The sequence below is a fragment of the Dermochelys coriacea genome, chromosome 1 (assembly GCF_009764565.3).
Source record: "Dermochelys coriacea isolate rDerCor1 chromosome 1, rDerCor1.pri.v4, whole genome shotgun sequence".
NCBI classification, from domain to species: domain Eukaryota; kingdom Metazoa; phylum Chordata; order Testudines; family Dermochelyidae; genus Dermochelys; species Dermochelys coriacea.
In genome coordinates, this window is record NC_050068.2 from 232794096 (window position 1) to 232813189 (window position 19094).

At 44.5% G+C, this 19094-nt stretch overlaps 2 long non-coding RNA genes across 2 annotated transcripts; one reads left to right on the top strand and one right to left on the bottom strand.

Annotated features, from left to right (window-relative positions):
- Positions 1–19077, bottom strand: LOC122460591. Its single transcript, XR_006282001.1, has 4 exons — positions 18698–19077; positions 7905–7909; positions 4226–4230; positions 1–12 (listed from the first exon to the last, which is right to left on the bottom strand). It is a non-coding gene; the product is annotated as an uncharacterized LOC122460591 (long non-coding RNA).
- Positions 15167–18788, top strand: LOC122460592. The gene is made up of 4 exons (XR_006282003.1): positions 15167–15178; positions 16131–16147; positions 16385–16390; positions 18685–18788. It is a non-coding gene; the product is annotated as an uncharacterized LOC122460592 (long non-coding RNA).
- Positions 19078–19094: the final 17 nt, after the last annotated feature.

Below are 19094 nucleotides of genomic sequence, written 5' to 3' on the forward strand. Positions count from 1 at the left end.
TGGAGGTCAGACCTAGGAATATTAACAGTCTGTTTTTCCATGTCCAGTGGTTTCTTCCCTCAGGTCAGTGAGGTCGCTTCATGCATCCGATGAAGTGAGCTGTAGCTCATGAAAGCTTATGCTCAAATAAATTTGTTAGTCTCTAAGGTGCCACAAACACTCCTGTACTTTTTACTATCAAACAGTCTCTCTCCCCTGCATTTGAGAGGATTTCTGGTACTGTTGTGCCACCATTTGACTGTCCTTGTTTTCCTCCGGTAGGGACTCAGCTCCTGTAGTATCATCAATGTCAATAAATTCTAGAAAATGATCTCTCCAAGGGCTTAGCTTCAACCCAACCCAGCAGGTCACAGGATCAGGTTTATGCATAAACTTGTAGCTGACTAAATCTGGTGACACCAGCAGAGTTACTCTAGATTTACACTCTTTTTAAAAGAGTGGAATCTTACCCATAACCCTTTCCTCTCCTGGTATTCCCAAAATGTGAATCCTTCAAATTTGGGCATTATTTCCTAAGGTTTTTAAGAGGACAACTTGCCTAAAAAATAGTTAGTGAACATTACTGCGTCTCTTGTCATTTGCCCTTCAATTTCACCTGGTCCTCCATGCTAATGAGGTACGTATCCTTCAGATCCAATCTGCTATTGAGATTTTTAGGTTCTGATTCAGGGAAGCATCACTAGTCAGGACAGAATTTACACATGTTCTTGAATTCAACAGGACTTAAGCATATGCTTTAAATTAAGCACATCGTTTAAATCTTATCCCAAATAGGGACAGATTTAAGCAAAAGTCTAAATGGTTTCCTGAATTGGGGCCTTAATATTTTTGTCCACAGAAGAAATAAAATCTAAATTCTAAGTAGAATGTGGCAAGAAAACACTGAATTGAGATTGAAAATAAGAACTACTGAATCAAAATCTAATTTGCAGGGTTCAAATGTCAGTTAGCAAAAATCCAGATGAGATTATTGCTTATTCCAGTGCAAACAAGCAGGAAAGCATTATCAAAAGGATCCTGAAAAAGAAAAGGAGGACTTGTGGCACCTTAGAGACTAACAAATTTATTTGAGCATAAGCTTTCGTGAGCTACAGCTCACTTCATCCGATGCATCGGATGCATCGGATGAAGTGAGCTGTAGCTCACGAAAGCTTATGCTCAAATAAATTTGTTAGTCTCTAAGGTGCCACAAGTCCTCCTTTTCTTTTTGCGAATACAGACTTACATGGCCGCTACTCTGAAACCTGTCAAAAGGATCCTGGTGATTTTAGCATTGTGTAATCTTAGTTTTGATTTTCCCACCCACCCTTATAAAAAGTGTATACAAAATCGTTAAGGACACTCCAGCCTGGATTCTGGCGTCCAGTGTGGCAGCATACAAGGTCTGTGCAGTCGCTGCAATGGCCCCAGGGAAAACTGTCCCAGCACAGAGGCAGTGCAGAGACAACATACATGAATCTGATGCCACCCCTCTTTGGAGACTCCATGTAGGGGCATGTTGAGGATGAGAGAAGGAATGTCTGGAGCACGCTCAACTCCAGCTACTCCGGACTGCAGATTAGGGTGACAAGATAAGTGTGAAAAATCAGGACACATTTTTTTGGGTGGAGGGGAGGAGGCGGCGAGAATATAGTTGCATATACAAGACAAAGCCCCTAATATTGGGATGGTCCCGATAATATTGGGACATCTGGTCACCATACTGCAGCTCAGCCCATGAGCAGCCCAAACAAGACTGGTTTCCATAAATTAGAGCAATCCCAGGCTAGACTCAGAGGCACTAAGGTCTATGGTTTGCCTCCCTATCTCCCGTGCTGCCCCTTTTCTGCTGTGCTTCCTGAGAGGTGCAGCACAGAACTGGGCCCATAGGCAGGAAGTTATATGGGTCTGTGGTGCCTGGGCACAAGGAATATTCCTGGCCCGGTTCCCAGCTCCAGCAATGTTTGAGGCCGGGTCTCTCCCTCAGCCCCACCTTCTGCCCCCCGGGCACTCCCCCCTGCCACCAGTAGCGCAGCGGAGCTGAGCAGCTTCCTGCCTGTTTGCTCCACATGGCTGCTGGCCCCGCCCTGTCAGCCCTGGGCAGGGTGGGTCTGTGTCTACACATGCTGTTCCCACCCCAAGCACCCCTGTGGCCAATAAGAAGCTGCAGCGGCAGAGGGGGGGGAGGGGGCAGTGGGCGGAGGTCCCCCAGCCCACCTTGCAGAGGAGCCCCAGGTAAGTGCCGCACGCCCCCCACCCCTTCCCAGAGCCTGCACCCTGACCCCTTTCCTACACATCCCCTCCCACCCACAAACTCCATCCCAGAGCCTGCACCCTATTTCCACACACCCCCTCCTGTCCCCAAACTCCCTCCCAAAGCCTGCACCAGCGCCCCCTCCCTTCACACCCCCTCGTCCCCAAACTCCCTCTCAGAGCTTGCGCCCCCTTCCCCAGCCCAGATCCTGCACCTCCACCCCCTTCCCACACACCCCCCTCCTGCCCCAAACTCCCTCCCAGAGCCTGCACCCCAGCCCTCCAAACCCCTCCCATCCTTGTCCCAGAGCTTGCACCCCTGTGGGGGCGCTGTAAGCTTCAGAATTTCCCTGAAACACGCTTTTGGCTGACTTACACCCACAGTCCCTGACCAGGCCAAACATCATTTCTCCCCCATCAAACCCATCCCCCGCACCTTTTCATCCCCTACTGGGTCAGCTAACTCATTCCAATGTGCAACTGCAGAAACAAAAGGTTCTAAGAATGGCAAGTCCACAGTCCTTTGTAAAATACCCAACCAACCTATGTACCTCAGTAATGGCCATCATGGTGAGAGTTATTACATATAAAGTTAAGCAAAAGGAACACCGAGACCAGCTTGCTGAACACATGGCTGGTCAAATAAATGGGGAATTTGGTTAGGCAGAAAGTAATTACTGGATGTGCATGAGACATGTTAGTTTCAGTTTACACAAGTTTCACTTTGCATGGTTTCCACATCCTGTGTGTCTCTCTTTAATTCCCCCTCCTCCCATTCATTCAAACCCAATATAGGAGTGACAAATCTCAAAACCAGAAAATGTCACACCTGGGGTATGAGTTAGCAAGAATTTGCAAGGGAGGATTCAACCCACAGTCCTACCCTGGGACAAACTGTCACAAGTTTCATTATTAAACGATCAAAAAAAAAAAAAGCAAACTGCAAAATTTGTGCTCATCCAGAAACAGGAAAAATTTCCACTTTGAATTTCAATGAAGGGTCTGAAGTCCCCCACTCCCACATTGTTTCCTATGCAACTCAATCGCTCTCACTTCCTTGTTCAGCCAGCTAAGTTTTTCCTTTCATGGCAAGAGCAGCATAGTGTCATAAATGTGATTGAGGTTAAGGGGTCTGATAAATCGGAGAATGTAATGCCAACACCTCACTGCTGCATGGAGAAAGCAACGGAAAAGATGGTCCTTGTAGTATTATGGAGGCAGGAGACTTAAACATATTTTGACTTAATAAAGGGCCCGGGTCCTAGAACAACCTGCCCTGTGAGACAGCATGCCAGCAAATGAGATAATAAGCACGAGTGCAATCAGAATGAATGTGTATTAATTAAGGGTTAAAAACGATTTCCAGCCAACAAGGTTGAATCATCTGTGCACGCTAATCTTGCGTGCCTGTACAAGCTCTGGATAAATAGATTTGCTGTCACTAATCCACCTCTGAGCTAGATTGACTTTCAGAAGTAAAAAATAGCTTCCGTGATAATACAAAGCAAGAGGTTATTGAGCTTGAACCAGGCACAGTATTATTTGTGGGAGGAGGGACTGAGAACAGGTATAAAAACTGTTTCTCAGCTTTTCTCTCGCCCCATAACATGGCATGGGCCAGGATAGGCTACTTGGAAGCAGGGGCCCAGTGAGTCTGCAGGAAAGTGGGACTCCCTCTAAGTCTGTCTCTAAGATAGTGGCCGTGATCATGATCAAGTGGTCTTTAACACCTGGGTGGCTAATTTGCACGTACTAAACCAAAATTCTCTGCTGCATCCAGCTTCTGCAGTAGACAAGAAGTAGAAGGGTGAAGATATCAGGGAGCTGTTTACAGCTCCCTGATTCTCTGCCCCAGCCATGGATGAAGGTAGAGCATCTTGTAGACTGGTCAAATGTATGGTAGCTGGCAGTGGTACCCAATGTACCATCCACTGCCAGGAAACTGTCAGAGTTGAGCATTGCCACACCACCTCCCCACTCCTCTACCTCCAACATGTGCTTTGTATGACAATGGTGGGGAGAGTGGCTTAGGAGCTGGATCCACCAACTGTATGTCTGCCAGGGTTTTTCCCCATGTTGGGAGAATCCCCAGTTAGGGGGATATGGCCAGTCTCTGCTCTTTTTTGTGCCACCTGGGCAAAGCAGAGCTGAACATAAATCTGCTGTACTAATCCTACGTATGAGACACCCAAAACATGCAACTGCATATCTAAGCACTCTGTGATGCTGGCAGACCAGATGCCAGCTCACGCCAAGGCCCCGGGCTTCACCGAACACTGGCAAATGTATAGCTAGAAACCAGCCTGTCTTACCTGTGGGTTAGTATAATTAAAATAAATATTAGCATTATAAGACTGTGTTAAGACTTGATACTTGGAGAATTCTTATAGGATGCTGAATGTATTATTCCTGCTTGTAATGTCTGTATCCCATGCTATAAGATAATACTTAAGTGTTTTCTCTATTACTGTAAAATGTTTATTCTGTAACTCAAACTCACCAAACAGGAGAAAAAAAAACAACTTCACCTAATGCAAAATGCTGGATTCCTACTGAAGGTGTTATTTGCTGCATCTGCATCAGGAAGGACTATTGAATCCAAATGAACCATTGTGGAACAAAGTCTTTTTTGATTGCTCCCCCCATCCATCTATGAAGAAGTTGCATGCAGAAGCACTTATCCCATCACCTTAGACTCTAGGGAGGTGAGGGAATAAAAATCCCTGAGCAGAGGGAATTGGGGTGTTTTATGCTGTTTAGTCTCTAAAAGACAAATTCCTAAACATAAACAAGAGATTTCCAGGACTAACCTGGGTTAGTCAGAGCCGTCCCTAGGGGACAGGGAATCAGGGTGACCGCTCTGGGCCCTGTGCTTTGTGGGGCCCTGCGGGCCGGTGCTGCATCGGTGGCGGGTGAACTGCTGGCTGGGGGAGGCTACCCTCAGCCCTGCCCCTTCCACCCGAGAGAGAGCATCCGGTGCCACTGCTGCAGGATCACCAGGAGGGAGAGCGTGCGGCAGTGCTAGTGCAGCCTCCCCAGTCCTGGGAAGGTGGGTGGCCTGGCCCCAGCCCCCTGGAGCCCAGTGGAGCCCTGGGGGAGGGGAGGGCAGAGTGTGGGCAGGGCCACGCCTGGCTGTTTGGGGAGGCACCGCACCCCCCTATGGACCACCCTGGCCCTAATAGACATATAGAGTTGGCATATTTCAGCAGCTCTATCACCATCTGAAATCTAAGACTGCAAGTTATTTGTGTGTGTAGTTTATCTGTTTTAACCTTGTAAATAATCATTTATTTTTCCTAGTTAATAACCTTTAGTTAATTACAGGATTGGCTACAAGCATTGGCTCTGGGTTTAAGATGTAAATTGACCTGGGGTAAGTGACTGAAAGGGGCGCTAGAACAATTTGTATAGTGGGGGTGCTAAGAGTCATTGACCCAAACTGTAACCCCTGTATATAATGGAAACCACTTCAAACCAGGGGGTGCAGCAGCACCTATGGTGACTGGTGCTTTGGGACTGGGAGTAACCTGAATATTTTGTGATCTTTGGGGTAAAGGGACCATCTATCACAGAGTCAAGCTTGCCTGGAGGGCAAGATAGATCAGAAGGCCCAAGAGGACTGTCTGTGATTCCATGTTAAGGCTGGATAGTGCCTGAGGGGTTCACATTTATTACTTTGTTGGTGAAATCCAATGATAGAACTCACAACCAGTTTGCGCCCTACTTCTTACCAGTCTGTCCTGAGGTTGGTATTCTTGCTTGTGAGCAATTCCAGAGAGTGTGACACCCCCATTTGTGCATGTAACATTTTCATATTGAATAAGTGTGTTTACAAAAGGCACTCATGATTTTACAAGGTGGCCTTTGGTATTTAAAATATTCTAGTAAGCCCTGATGCAATAAAATACAATATGGGATTACCTATGGTTAAGAGCCATCTTAACTAAAGCCATGTGAATAATAATTTTTAAAAAACTTTTTTGGTCAAAGTGAATTTTTTGAAAACTTTGGCAAATTTAAAATTAAAAAAATGGTTTCAGGTCAAACAAAATGTTTTGCTTCAGCAAAATTGAAACATTTTGTTTTAATTGTGCTCATTTTTAAAAACATTGATGATTTAGGCTTTTTAAATAAAATAAATGGAAATTTTGAAACAAAAAAATTGCCAAGCTCTAATCTTAGCATTTCCAAGATAAAGGCTATTTGCTGAAGTTTATAACTTGCTGGAAGTACTTTCTCTCAGATTAGACTTCTGACTAGGAACTTTATATCATATGTTTGTAAAATATGAAGAAAATATGTTTTGTTCTATGTTAAATGCAAATAATACGAACATGGAGTCAGAAATGTTGGGCTGGAAAGGACCTTAAGAGATCATCTAATTCCTTCCCTGGTGCTGCGGCAGGACCAAGTAAACCTAGACCATCCCTGACAGGTGTTTCTCTAACCAGTTCTTAAAAATCTCCAATGATGGGCATTCCACAACCTTTGCTGGTAACCTATTTCAGTATACTTAACTATCCTTATAGTTAGAAAGTTTTTCCTAATATCTCATCTAAGTCAATCTTGCTCCCATGTCTTATAAACAACACTCCTGTTAATACAACCTAAAATATTAGCCTTTTTCACAACTGCAACACGATTGACTCATTCAATTTGTGATCTGCTATAATTTCCAAACTCTTCTCACCAGTCCTACTGCCTCATCATTTATTCCCCATTTTGTATTTGTGCAGCTGATTTTTCCTTCCTAAGTGAAGTACTTTCCACTTGTCTTTACTGAATTTCATCTTGTTGATTTCAGACTAATTCTCCAATTTATCAAAGTAATTTTGAATTCTAATTCTGTCCTCCAAAATGCTTGCAACACCCTTCACCCCCAGTTTGGTGTCATCCACAAATTTTATCAGCATACTCCCCACTCCATTATGGAAGTCATTAATGAAAATATTGGGCAGTACCAGACCCAGGTCTGATCCCTGCAGGACCCAACTAGATACATCTCCCCAGTCTGATAGTAAACAATTGAGAACTATCATTTTCTACAATTGTGCACACACTTTATAGTAATATCATCTAGACCACATTTCTCTAGTTTGCTTATGAGCATCTCATGGGGGACTAAGTCAAAAGTTTTACTATAAACAATGTCAATCAGACTAATAAAACAAAGTGCTACTACTGTAGGATGCTTTATTAGCAAGCCAGATGGTGCTGGAGATATTAGTAATATGATACCAAGCCTTTCACCTTTAAATCTGTCTGAATCCAGTTCAGGGTGGAAGTGGCTGAAAGCAGTTACCCATGTGAAACCTGTGTGGCAGCTTTTAGAATAGGACTTGTGATCTCTGCATGCTAGTGCCCACATGCTAGCATAGTAGTTCTAGGTCTTGTGCTGTACCAATCTTATGCCTCTGAGGAGGGAGTGGAAGGCATCTCTAACACACAACCAGAATTTTCTTAAGGGAGGGACCCAGGAGGCATATGGAATTCCCATACGATTGTGTATGGGGTTTCCCTACTTCACTTTGCCACAACCTCTCATTCTCTCAGAGAAACCAGGACTGGATGGGACCTCTCCCCCACTCCCCTACCATTGGACAGTGTGGATCCAAGCCATGCCCTTCCCCCCTCCTGTCCTCTCCCCCCAAGAGACTGGGACAGGCTGGGACCTCTTCTCCCCCAGCCCATCTATAGGCAAAAGGTGGGCCTGGGCCTCTCCCCACAAACTAGCTGTCTCTAAGCCACCCGTCTGCTCCCCTGGATCCTGGGACTGCCACATGAGTTAATTCCTGTGGGACTATTCATACCTAGCCACGCAAACAGTAAATCTTGTCCTGATTTGAACTGTGAATTGGGCAGATAGGAGAAGGAAGCCAATAAGGGAGTATAAAATAGTATCAAAGTAGTAAGAGTTAGAGTACAGCTATAGCTCAAGTCCCTCCTCCTGCCATGGCAGCAGGTATTCACCAATAATGTCTTATAGACAATCGACTACAGTATTAAACACTTAGGAAGGAGAAAACCTTTGGGCCTACTGGGGTCAGGCACCTGGAGCACTGTGTGGCTGCCTTTGCCTGAGGGGGACTGGGGAAAATACTAGCCTGGTTTTGAAAGTGGTTTTCCTGTGACAGCTAAAGCATATTAAGAAAAAACTGTTTTCAAAACCAGTGTTGCCTTCAGCCAACGTGGACAGCGCCTCAAGAAATTAAAATGAAAAGACTCCTCAGCAGGAGTTAAGGCTGGAGCATTCAATGGGAGTTTTAAGACTTAATTCTCCATTGCATCATTATTCCCATTTCACGTTAGTGTTGTGTCATAAATATAAAGGGAAGGGTAACCACCTTTCTGTGCTATAAATATATACAGTGCTATAAAATCCCTCCTGGCCAGAGGCAAAACCCTTTCACCCATAAAGGGTTAAGACGCTAAGGTAACCCAGCTGGCACCTGACCCAAATGACCAATGAGAGGACAAGATACTTTCAAGTCTGGAGCGGGGGGGGGGGGCCCAAAGGGTTTTTCTGTCTGTGTGATGCTTTTCCCGGGAACAGATCAGGACGCCAGCCTCAGAACTTCTGTTAAATTAGTAAGTAATCTAGCTAGAAATGCATTAGATTTCCCTTTGTTTAATGACTGGTAAAATAAGCTATGCTGGATGGAATGTATATTCCTGTTTTTATGTCTTTTTGTAACTTAAGGTTTTGTGTAGAGGGATTCTCTTTGTCTTGAATCTGATTATCCTGTGAGGTATTTACCATCCTGATTTTACAGAGGTGATTCTTTTACTTTTTCTTTAATTAAAATTCTTCTTTTAAGAGCCTGATGAATCTTAAGAACTATGAAAAATCAAAGGGCTTGGATCTGTGTTCACCTGTACAAATTGGTGAGGATTCTTATCAAGCCTTCCCCAGGAAAGGGGATGTAGGGCTTGGGGGATATTTTAGGGGAAGGCGTCTCCAAGTGGGCTCTTTCCCTGTTCTTTGTTTAAAATGCTTGGTAGTGGCAGCATATGGTTCAAGGACAAGGCAAAGTTTGTACCTTGGGAAAGTTTTAACCTAAGCTGTAAGAATAAGCTTAGTGGGTCTTGCATGCAGGTCCCCACATCTGTACCCTAGAGTTCAGAGTGGGGAAGGAACCTTGACATGGTGGCAGAGCAGTGGGATCATTTTGAACCAGAAGCACAGCAGGATTTTAAAAGCCAGTTTTGTAAAAGGTGATTGCAGCTGTAGATGCTGTGTCTCTGCCTGGGGGACAGAGCAGCAGCCCTAACAAAAGGATATTTCTGTAGGCTGAGAACAGCTATCAGAGGGGGGAAAAAAGTATCAGGTTACGGCACAGCAAAATTTTACAAGCCAGTTTTTTGTTTTGTTTTCTTTCTAACTCTCGGGTGTAAAGTTAGTTAAAAACAACGGTTAGGATGACAGACTGCACTGTTCAACAGAAGTTGGAATTAGCCAGATTTGAGGCTGAGGAAAAACAAAAGTAACATGAAAGACTGGTAGAATTCGGAAAGATGGAAATGGAGGCAAAAGAAAAAGAAATGGAGGCTGCCCACAGGAGAGAAATGGAGGCAAAGGAAAAAGAAAAGGAAGAGAAGGAAAAAAAGATAGGAAGCATGCACTGGAGTTGGAGAAGGCAAAGGCTCAGCAGAATATACCAAATAACCCTAACAATCCACAAATGGGAGTGACTATGTCCATAGTATGATGGATCCAGTGATATTGCTGAATATTTTCTCACCTTTGAGAGACTGTGCACTTTCCATCAAATTCCTGAAGCTCACAAGATGACCACATTGGTCGCAAAATTGACTGGAAGAGCTCTGGACATATTCAATAAGATGCATATTGATGAGGCTTCTAACTGTAATAAGTTCAAGGATTTGGTTTTAAAGCAATTTCAAATTACATCTGAAACGTACAGAGTAAAATTTAGAGCCTTTAAGAGAGGACCTAGACAAAGTAACGTGGCTTATCTAAACCAGATGAAGGATCTGTTAGATAAACGGGTCAAAGGAAGGGGTGTAACTAGCTTTGAAGGAATGTGTGATTTGATGACTCAGGAGCAATTCCTGAATATGTTCAAGGAGGATATAAAACAGTGTTTATGGTATAAGAAAATGGACTCAGCAGAAAGTCTTGCTTCTTATGCTGATCAATACGAGCAGTCCCAGACTGCCAGAGAGGTGGGGCAAGCCAGAACAAAATGGGTAGAGGGAAAAGAGAGGAACAACCCTGGTCGCAGTTGGAGCGGATACCAGAAGGGACACCCTCAGACCACACCCTACTGCCGGGGCAGCCCAAGGGCCCAACTACACTCCAACGAATACTCCGGACACCTTATCCCGCCACACCATTCTCCAGCAATGCACCCCGCCCCAGTGACCCGTCAGCTGGACGATGTTTTAAATGTAATGAACTGGGGCATGTAAAGGCCAACTGCCCCAAGATCCCCAATAGATTACAGTTCATTGCACTGGAATCACACCAGAGGTCCTCAGGCCCAGATACCTCCCTGATACCCTCAGAGCAGAGGGAAACTGTGAGTATGGGCAGGAAGAAGGTCACAGCGTAGAGGGACACCAGAGCACAAGTGTCGGCTCTCCATGCTTCCTTAGTGGACCCCAATGTAATCGACCCAGAGGTCGAAGTGACAATTCAACCCTTCAAGTCAAACTCTTAACTTGCCTACAGCCAAGTTGCTAGTCTAGTAAAAGGGCTAGTCAGGAACGTGGACTTTTGCAGTCTATGATGATTATCCCATCCCCATGCTGTTGGGAGAAGACTTGTCCAATCATGTGAAGCTAGCCAAGAGGGTGGGAATGGTCACCCACAGCCAGGCTAAGCAAGCTGTCACATCTAGCTCTATTCTGGAAACTTCTACCAGGACCCGGTCAGAGGTGATGGAACCAGACCCCATGCCAACGTCTGCAACAGCAGTAGTGTATCCAGTCATAGAGACCAAGACAGAGCCAGTCTCAGAACCGGAACCGGCAGAACAACCAGCATTAGACCCATTGCCAGCACTGAATCCAGTACTTGCAACCCCAACACCAGAGGGCCCCACCGAACCTGCACTGGCAGCAGCCGATAACCCTACACCAGAGGCTTAGCCGGAGCCTGAACCCCAACATAGTGCACCAGCGGAGAACGGTTTACAGTCCACGTAACAGCCCCATCACCTGCATCGCTTCCAGAGGGACCAAGCCCAGGTCCACAATCCAATGAGGAACTGATGTCTCCAGCATCAAGGGAACAGTTCCAGACCAAACAGGAAGCAGATGAAAACCTCCAGAGAGCTTGGATGGCAGCACGGAGCAACCCACCGCCTCTCAGCTCTTCTAATCGATCCAGGTTTGTTGTAGAAAGAGGACTCTTATACAAGGAAACTCTTTCTGGTGGACACCAGGAAGACTGGCATCCTCAGAGACAGTTGCTAGTTCCAACTAAGTACCAAGTAAAGCTATTAAGCTTAGCCCACGATCATCCTAGTGGCCATGCTGGGATGAACAGAACCAAAGACCATTTGGGAAAGTCATTCCACTAGGAAGGAATGGACAAGGATGTTTCTACCTATGTCCGGTCTTGTGAGGTGTGCCAAAGAGTGGGAAGACCAGGTCAAAGCCCCTCTCCAGCCACTCCCCATCATTGAGATGCCATTTCAGCAAGTAGCTGTGGATATTCTGGGTCCTTTTCTGAAAGATACCCAGAGGAAAACAGTACATATGACTTTCATGGATTTTACCACCCAATGGCCGGAAGCAGTAGCTCTAAGCAACACCAGGGCTAAAAGTGTGTGCCAGGCCCTAACAGACATTTTTGCCAGGGTAGGTTGGCCCTCTGACATCCTTACAGATGCAGGAACTAATTTCCTGGCAGGAACTATGGAAAACCTTTGGGAAGCTCATGGGGTAAATCACTTGGTTGCCACCCCTTACTATCATCAAACAAATGGCCTGGTGGAGAAGTTTAATGGAACTTTGGGGGCCATGATACATAAATTCATAAATGAGCACTCCAATGATTGGGACCTAGTGTTGCAACAGTTGCTCTTTGCCAACAGAGCTGTACCCCATCCCAGTTTAGGGTTTTCACCATTTGAACTTGTATATGGCTGCGAGGTTAAGGGGCCATTACAGTTGGTGAAGCAGCAATGGGAGGGGTTTACACCTTCTCCAGGAACTAATATTCTGGACTTTGTAACCTACAAACCACCTTCTGACCCTCTTTAGCCCTTGCTAAAGAAAACCCAAAAGATGCTCAAAAAGAGCAAAAACCTGGTATGATAAACATGCCAGAGAGCGTTCCTTCAAAGTAGGGGACCAGGTCATGGTCTTAAAGGTGCTCTAGGCTCATAAAATGGAAGCGTCGTGGGATGGGCCATTCACAGTCCAGGAGCGCCAGGGTGCTGTTAATTATCTCATTGCATTCCCCACCTCCAACCGAAAGCTTAAGGTGTACCATATTAATTCTCTAAAGCCCTTTTATTCCAGAGAATTAAAGGTTTGTCAGACCAGGGAGAATATGACGCTGAGTGGCCTGAAGGTGTCTACTATGAAGGAAAAAGTGCTGGTGGCGTGGAAGAGGTGAACCTCTCCATGACCCTTGTGCATATGCAGCGACAGCAGGTCAAGGAGTTGTGCACTAGCTACACGCAGATGTTCTCAGCCACCCCAGGGCTGACTGAACAGGCATATCACTGTATTGACACAAGTAATGCTCACTCAATTAGATCCCAACCTTACTGGGTGTCTCCTCAAGCTAAAACTGCTATAGAACGGGAGATCCAGGATATGCTACAGATGGGTATAATCCGCCCCTCCCACAGTGCCTGGGTATCCCAGAATCAGCGGTTCTAGTTCATGCAAAAACATATCTCCCCATCTGGTTTGGGGACTGCCTTAAGCTAAATGCTGTAACTCACCCAGACAACTATCCAATGCCACACACAGATGAACTATTGGAGAAACTGGGATGGACCCGGTTCATCTCTACCTTGGACTTAACCAAGGGGTACTGGCAGCTACTGCTAGATGAATCTGCCAAGGAAAGGTCAGCCTTCACCACACGTCGGGCTGTATGAATTTAATGTACTCCCTTTCCGGCTGCAGAATGCACCCGCCACCTTGCAAAAACTTGTAGATGGTCTCCTAGCAGGATTGAGAGAATATGCAGTCGCCTACCTTGACGATGTGGCCATATCTTCGGATTCCTGTTCAGAACACCTGGAACATCTACAAAAAGTCTTCACGTGCATAAGGGAGGCAGGACTAACTGTTAAAGCTAGGAAGTGTCAAATAGGCCTAAACAGAGCGTCTTACCTTGGACACCAGGTGGGTCAAGGAACTATCAACCCCCTAACAGGCCAAAGTGGATGCTATCCAAAAGTTGCCTGTCTCAAAGAAAAGAAACAGGTCCAATCCTTCTTAGGTTTGGACAGCTATTATAAACTATTTGTACCGCAATACAGCCAAATCGCCGCCCCACTGACAGACCTAACCAAAAAGAAATAGCCAAATGCAGTTCAGTGGACTGAAGAGTGTCAGAAGCCTAACCAGCTTAAAGCGACTCTCATGTCTGACCTTGTGCCAAGGGTCACAGACTTTGACAAATCAGTCCTAGTAATCACAGATGCATCAGAGCATGGTTTGGGAGCAGTCTTAATGCAGGAAGGACCGAACCAAGAGTTCCATCCTGTCGTGTTTCTCAGCAAGAAGCTGTCAGAGGGAAAGCCACTGGTCAATCAGTGAAAAGGAATGTTATGCTATTGTCTAAGTTCTGGAAAAGCTAGGCCCATACGTTTGGGGACGGCGTTTCCACCTGCAAACCGACTATGCTGCGCTACAGTGGCTTCATACCACCACAGGAAATAAACTTATTTGGTGGAGTTTAGCTCTCCAAGGTTTTGATTTCGACATAACACATTTCAGTAGCTTCTAACAAAGTGGCTGATGCTCTCTCCCATGAAAGTTTCCCAGAGTCAACTGGTTAAAATTGTCCTTGAGATGTGGAAAATATTGTTAATCTTTGTACAGTTAGTAGTATATTTAGAGGTGCATGTGTCTTATTAACTCTGTTTTCTCCTAGAGCTCCAGAAAGAAATCACAGCCAGCATTTCACCTCATCTGTGATTTGGAGGGTGTGTCAAATATAAAGGGAAGGGAAACCACCTTTCTGTATACAGTGCTAAAAAATCCCTCCTGGCCAGAGGCACACCCCTTTCACCTGTAAAGAGTTAAGAAGCTAAGGTAACCTAGCTGGCACCTGACCCAAATGACCAATGAGAGGACAAGATACTTTCAAGTCTGGAGCGGGGGGGGGGGGGGGAGAGGGGGCAAAGGGTTTTTCTGTCTGTGTGGTGCTTTTGCAGAGAACAGATCAGGATGGCAACCTCAGAACTTCTGTTAAATTAGTAAGTAATCTAGCTAGAAATGCATTAGATTTCCTTTTGTTTAATGGCTGGTAAAATAAGCTGTGCTGGATGGAATGCATATTCCTGTTTTTGTATCTTTTTATAAGTTAAGGTTTTGCGTAGCAGGATTCTCTAGGTCTTAAATCTGATTACCCTGTGAGGTATTTACCATCCTGATTTTAGAGAGGTGATTTCTTTTACCTTTTCTTTAATTAAAATTTTTAAGAGCCTGATGGATCTTAACAATGAAAAAAATCAAAGGGCTTGGATCTGTGTTCACCTGTACAAATTGGTGAGGATTCTTATCAAGCCTTCCCCAGGAAAGGGGGTGTAGGGTTTGGGGGATATTTTAGGGGAAGGCATCTCCAAGTGGGCTCTTTCCCTGTTCTTTGTTTAAAATGCTTGGTGGTGGCAGCATACGGTTCAAGGACAAGGCAAAGTTTGTACCTTGGGAAAGTTTTAACCTAAGCTGGTAAGAATAAGCTTAGTGGGTCTTGCATGCAGGCTCCCACATCTGTACCCTAGAGTTCAGAGTGGGGAAGGAACCTTAACATGTTGCATCACTGATTCTGATGAAGGACCGCTAGTGTAAAACTGGAGTAATGCAGAGGTGAATCAGACCTTTTAACATTCCCTTGGAGTTGTCTCAATCTGGCCTCTACATTTTGCCCACCCCATTTTCAACATTCATCAAACTTCACTGTGCATATTTGTACATTTCTCACACAAATTTGTAAAGCTAGGAGGACAAATTCTCAAAGAACTTATTTCAGATTTATATCACCGTAAGTGAGGAGAATTTGGCCCCCTTTTATATGTAACCCCTATGTGTAAAATGGGCTAATGTAACCCCTATGTCAGTGGTTCTCAACCAGGGGTACATGTACCCCAAGGGGTATATCAGTTCATCTTGATACTTGCCTAGTTTTACAACAGACTACATAAAAAGCATTAGCAAAGTCAGTACAAACTACAATTTCATATGACTTGTTTATACTTCTCTTTATATTGTACACTGAAATGTAAGTACAATATTTATATTCCAATTGTATTATTTTATAATTATATGGTAAACATGAGCAAGTAAGCAATTTTTCAATAGTGTGCTTGACACTTCTGCATTTTTATGTCTGATTTTGTAAACAAGTAATTTTTAAGTGAGGTGATTTGCAAGACAAATCAGACTCCTGAAAGGGGTACAGTAGTCTGGAAAAGTTGAGAGCCACTGTCTTATGTTACTTTAATATTGTTTTTGTAAAAATAAACAAAACAAAACAAAAAATCCTTCTCTTGTGTGGCAAGAGCAACATTTACAAGTTAATAGAAAGGTTTGAAATCCATTTGAAGGCTTCCAGAGGCAGAGTGCACCTTTGCTATACCGCCTGGCAATGGAAAGATGGGGCATTTGTTCCCAAGGTGTTTGATGGTTTGGAGGATGCCACATTTGCATTGTGGTGACTCCTTGATTCTCCATTCGTGCATCAGCTGTGTGCATCTTCCATGTAAAGTCCTAATATGATTGATTGCCAAAGACCGTGAGTGACAGAGTGAACAACCAGGCAGTTCAATGATGGGATCATCTCTGAGGTGCTTGTTGTTTACGTTGGAGCCTACCCTCTGCATCCACCAGGTGCTTTCTGGGTTGAAGTTGGATGACAGAAGAGTTTCTCCAGCTGCCCAGAATGGTTGGCAGCATCTAAGGCAAATGCAGGGTGGGGGCAAACAACATTGTCATGGAGCTTTTGGTTAGTGAGAGCTTTCTCGTACTCATGCAATGTAGCCATGTCTCGCTGATGGTAGGAGGAAGGATGTTTGCAAGGACAGAAGACCCTGGCAGGATCCTGGACTTCAGGATTCCAGTTACATTTAGCGGTCTATCCACAAGGCTGGTGTGTGGTATTTTGGCTGTGGAATAAACTAAAGCGAGTATTGCTGTTTGTATCACAACAGCTGTATTGTCACAATCAATGATAATAAGGTGATTAAGGTGCATTGTATGTGAGCTGCTAAGTGATTGTTGGTATGGTGATATAATTTCAGCTGTTCTCCTACAGTTAGTTTAACTAATGCTCTCCTTCTCCTTCAAATGTATTGGTGTTACTGACAGTATTAATGGATGAAGTTATACAGTAATTTAAATTTGTTGCCTAGTAGACTCCTTTTTACTACCTTGGATTTTGATGTTACTTTGCCATTTCCAGCCATATAATTAGACAAAATGCCTGACAAGTTTTTAAAAAAAAAATACATCTAAAGGATCAACACCATAGCAACCCAATTTGCATCACAGCAGTGAAAGATAATACCTGTAACCAGCTTAACATTTTTAGGACTAAGACTTGCTTTTCAGAATGCAAGTACATCTTAGATACTAGTCTAGTACCAAAATTGATCAAATTTTGCAGCAGAAGGAATGAATATAAGCCTGAAAAGCTTGCAGTTTTACCTAATATATCCAAGACAAAGGAGGGCTAGGATGAACAACAAAGTCCTAAATCCAATTTGTACACAGCTGGAGAATGTATGGATCCAAGGTTTCAGTTTGGGTCATCATAGAGGCACATTTGATTCAGACAGGTTCAAAATTTGAATCCAAAACTGGGTTCACATTCCGAACTCTCTCCCTGAAAAGTTTGAGTGTATTCAGATCTGGAGTTCTGGCTCAGCCTATTATAGGCACAGAGGTTAGCCATAAAGGCCCTGATTCAGCAAAGCACTTACACATGTTTAGTTTTAACCATGTGAGTTGTCCTCGTGAAGTCTACGGATCCACTCATGTACTTACAGTTAACCATATCCATTAGTGCTTTGCTCAGTCAGAGCCAACATGCAGCATCTGGACATGTCACATCATTGACCAAAGATGTAAAAGGAAACCGTCGTAAGCGTCACATGAAATACAAGAAGAAGAAATTGGGGAATGGAAACTAGAGCTATGTCTACACTACCACGGTAAGTCGACCTATGCTATGCAACTCTAGCTATGTCAATAACGTAGCTGGAGTCGACATACCTTAGGCAGAGTTACCACGGGGTCTACACCATGGGAGGTAGATGGGAGAAACTCTCCAGTCGACTTCCCCCGACAAGAAGAGTAAGGTAAGAGTACAGGGGTTGACTGGAGAGCGATCTGCTGTCGATTTGGCAGGTCTTCACTAGACCCGCTAAATCGACTGCCAGTGGAGCTATCTCAGAGCATTGATCCCGGCTGTAGTGTAGATGTAGTCTAAATTCTGTTCAAATAGAAGAGTTCATGAATAATTGGCAAGAGAGGATGTTACAATGATGGTGAGTGAAAACTACTTCAACAAATCTGTGGCTACCTATGATGTTTATGGTAGTGAAAGCCTGTTTGTGTATTCTAGTGGGATGTCTGTCTCTTTTGCAGATTGACCCCTCTGATCTTTGTGTGGCCTCCCTGTAGTTCTGGGAAAGTACAAGCTGCCCAGAAGGAACTGTCTGGGGTTAGGCAGTGAGCCTCCTCCTTAAGGACTGTTATATCTGAATAGCAGGTCCCTAGTTCTAAATCAATACTTGGGTTCATTTGCAAAGGAGACAGAGGGTTTGCCATTCTAGATCAAATCATTATTCCAGCTAAATTGGTGTTCTTCATTCCTTGTAGTTTGAACCCAACGTTTCAGAGGAAGAGAAAGAATCATCAAGCCCTAGCTTTTGGCTTCAGAATCTCCGGTGCCTGCTATTGGTACACGAGGCAGCCCACTTTTCCCCCAATGCTGTCTGTCCAGAACAAAATGATGATGTTTAGATATGCAAATCTGTGAGATACAGAAACAACTCAGAGACAAGCTGAGTAACGGAAAGCATTTTTAAATGGATAGGTGGTTAGCCTCACTCACAACCCCCTGCCAGGAGGATAAGTGGACTGCCTTTAATCTGGCTTCTACCCTTTCACCTATCTGGCTTGGATGGCCCTAACAGGAGCCTCCTGCCAGCATTGCTTCAGTGACCCTGAGAGCTCACAAACCTTCCCACCATGTCAAGCTGATCCCAGACAGCATTGGCAAAGACATGGAAAAAGTCAATCCATCTACCCGCTTCATTATGTGTATGTCCGCAAAGTGAAGATGCTTAAGAAGCCAAGTTTGAATTGGGCAAACTGATGGAACTGCACGGTGAAGGTGGCAGCACTGGAAAACCCTCTGGGGCTGAGACTCGCTAAAGTAGAGCGAGCCGATGGAGATGAGCCCCCCATGCAAGAGTCTGTCTAGAATCAAAAATGGATGCAAAAAATAAAAATATAAAAAGAGTCACAGTACAATTCTTGGGGAAAGCTAGGTAATTATTCAATGACATATTGGCCCAGTTTTTAGTGGTGGAGATTCTTCCCTGGTCCTCTGCAGGCAATCAATTGATACTCTGAAGCATAGGCTGTGACTACTATATTGTTCTCTTTGTTTGCATAGTTACAGTTGTTGTTTCAGAGTAGCA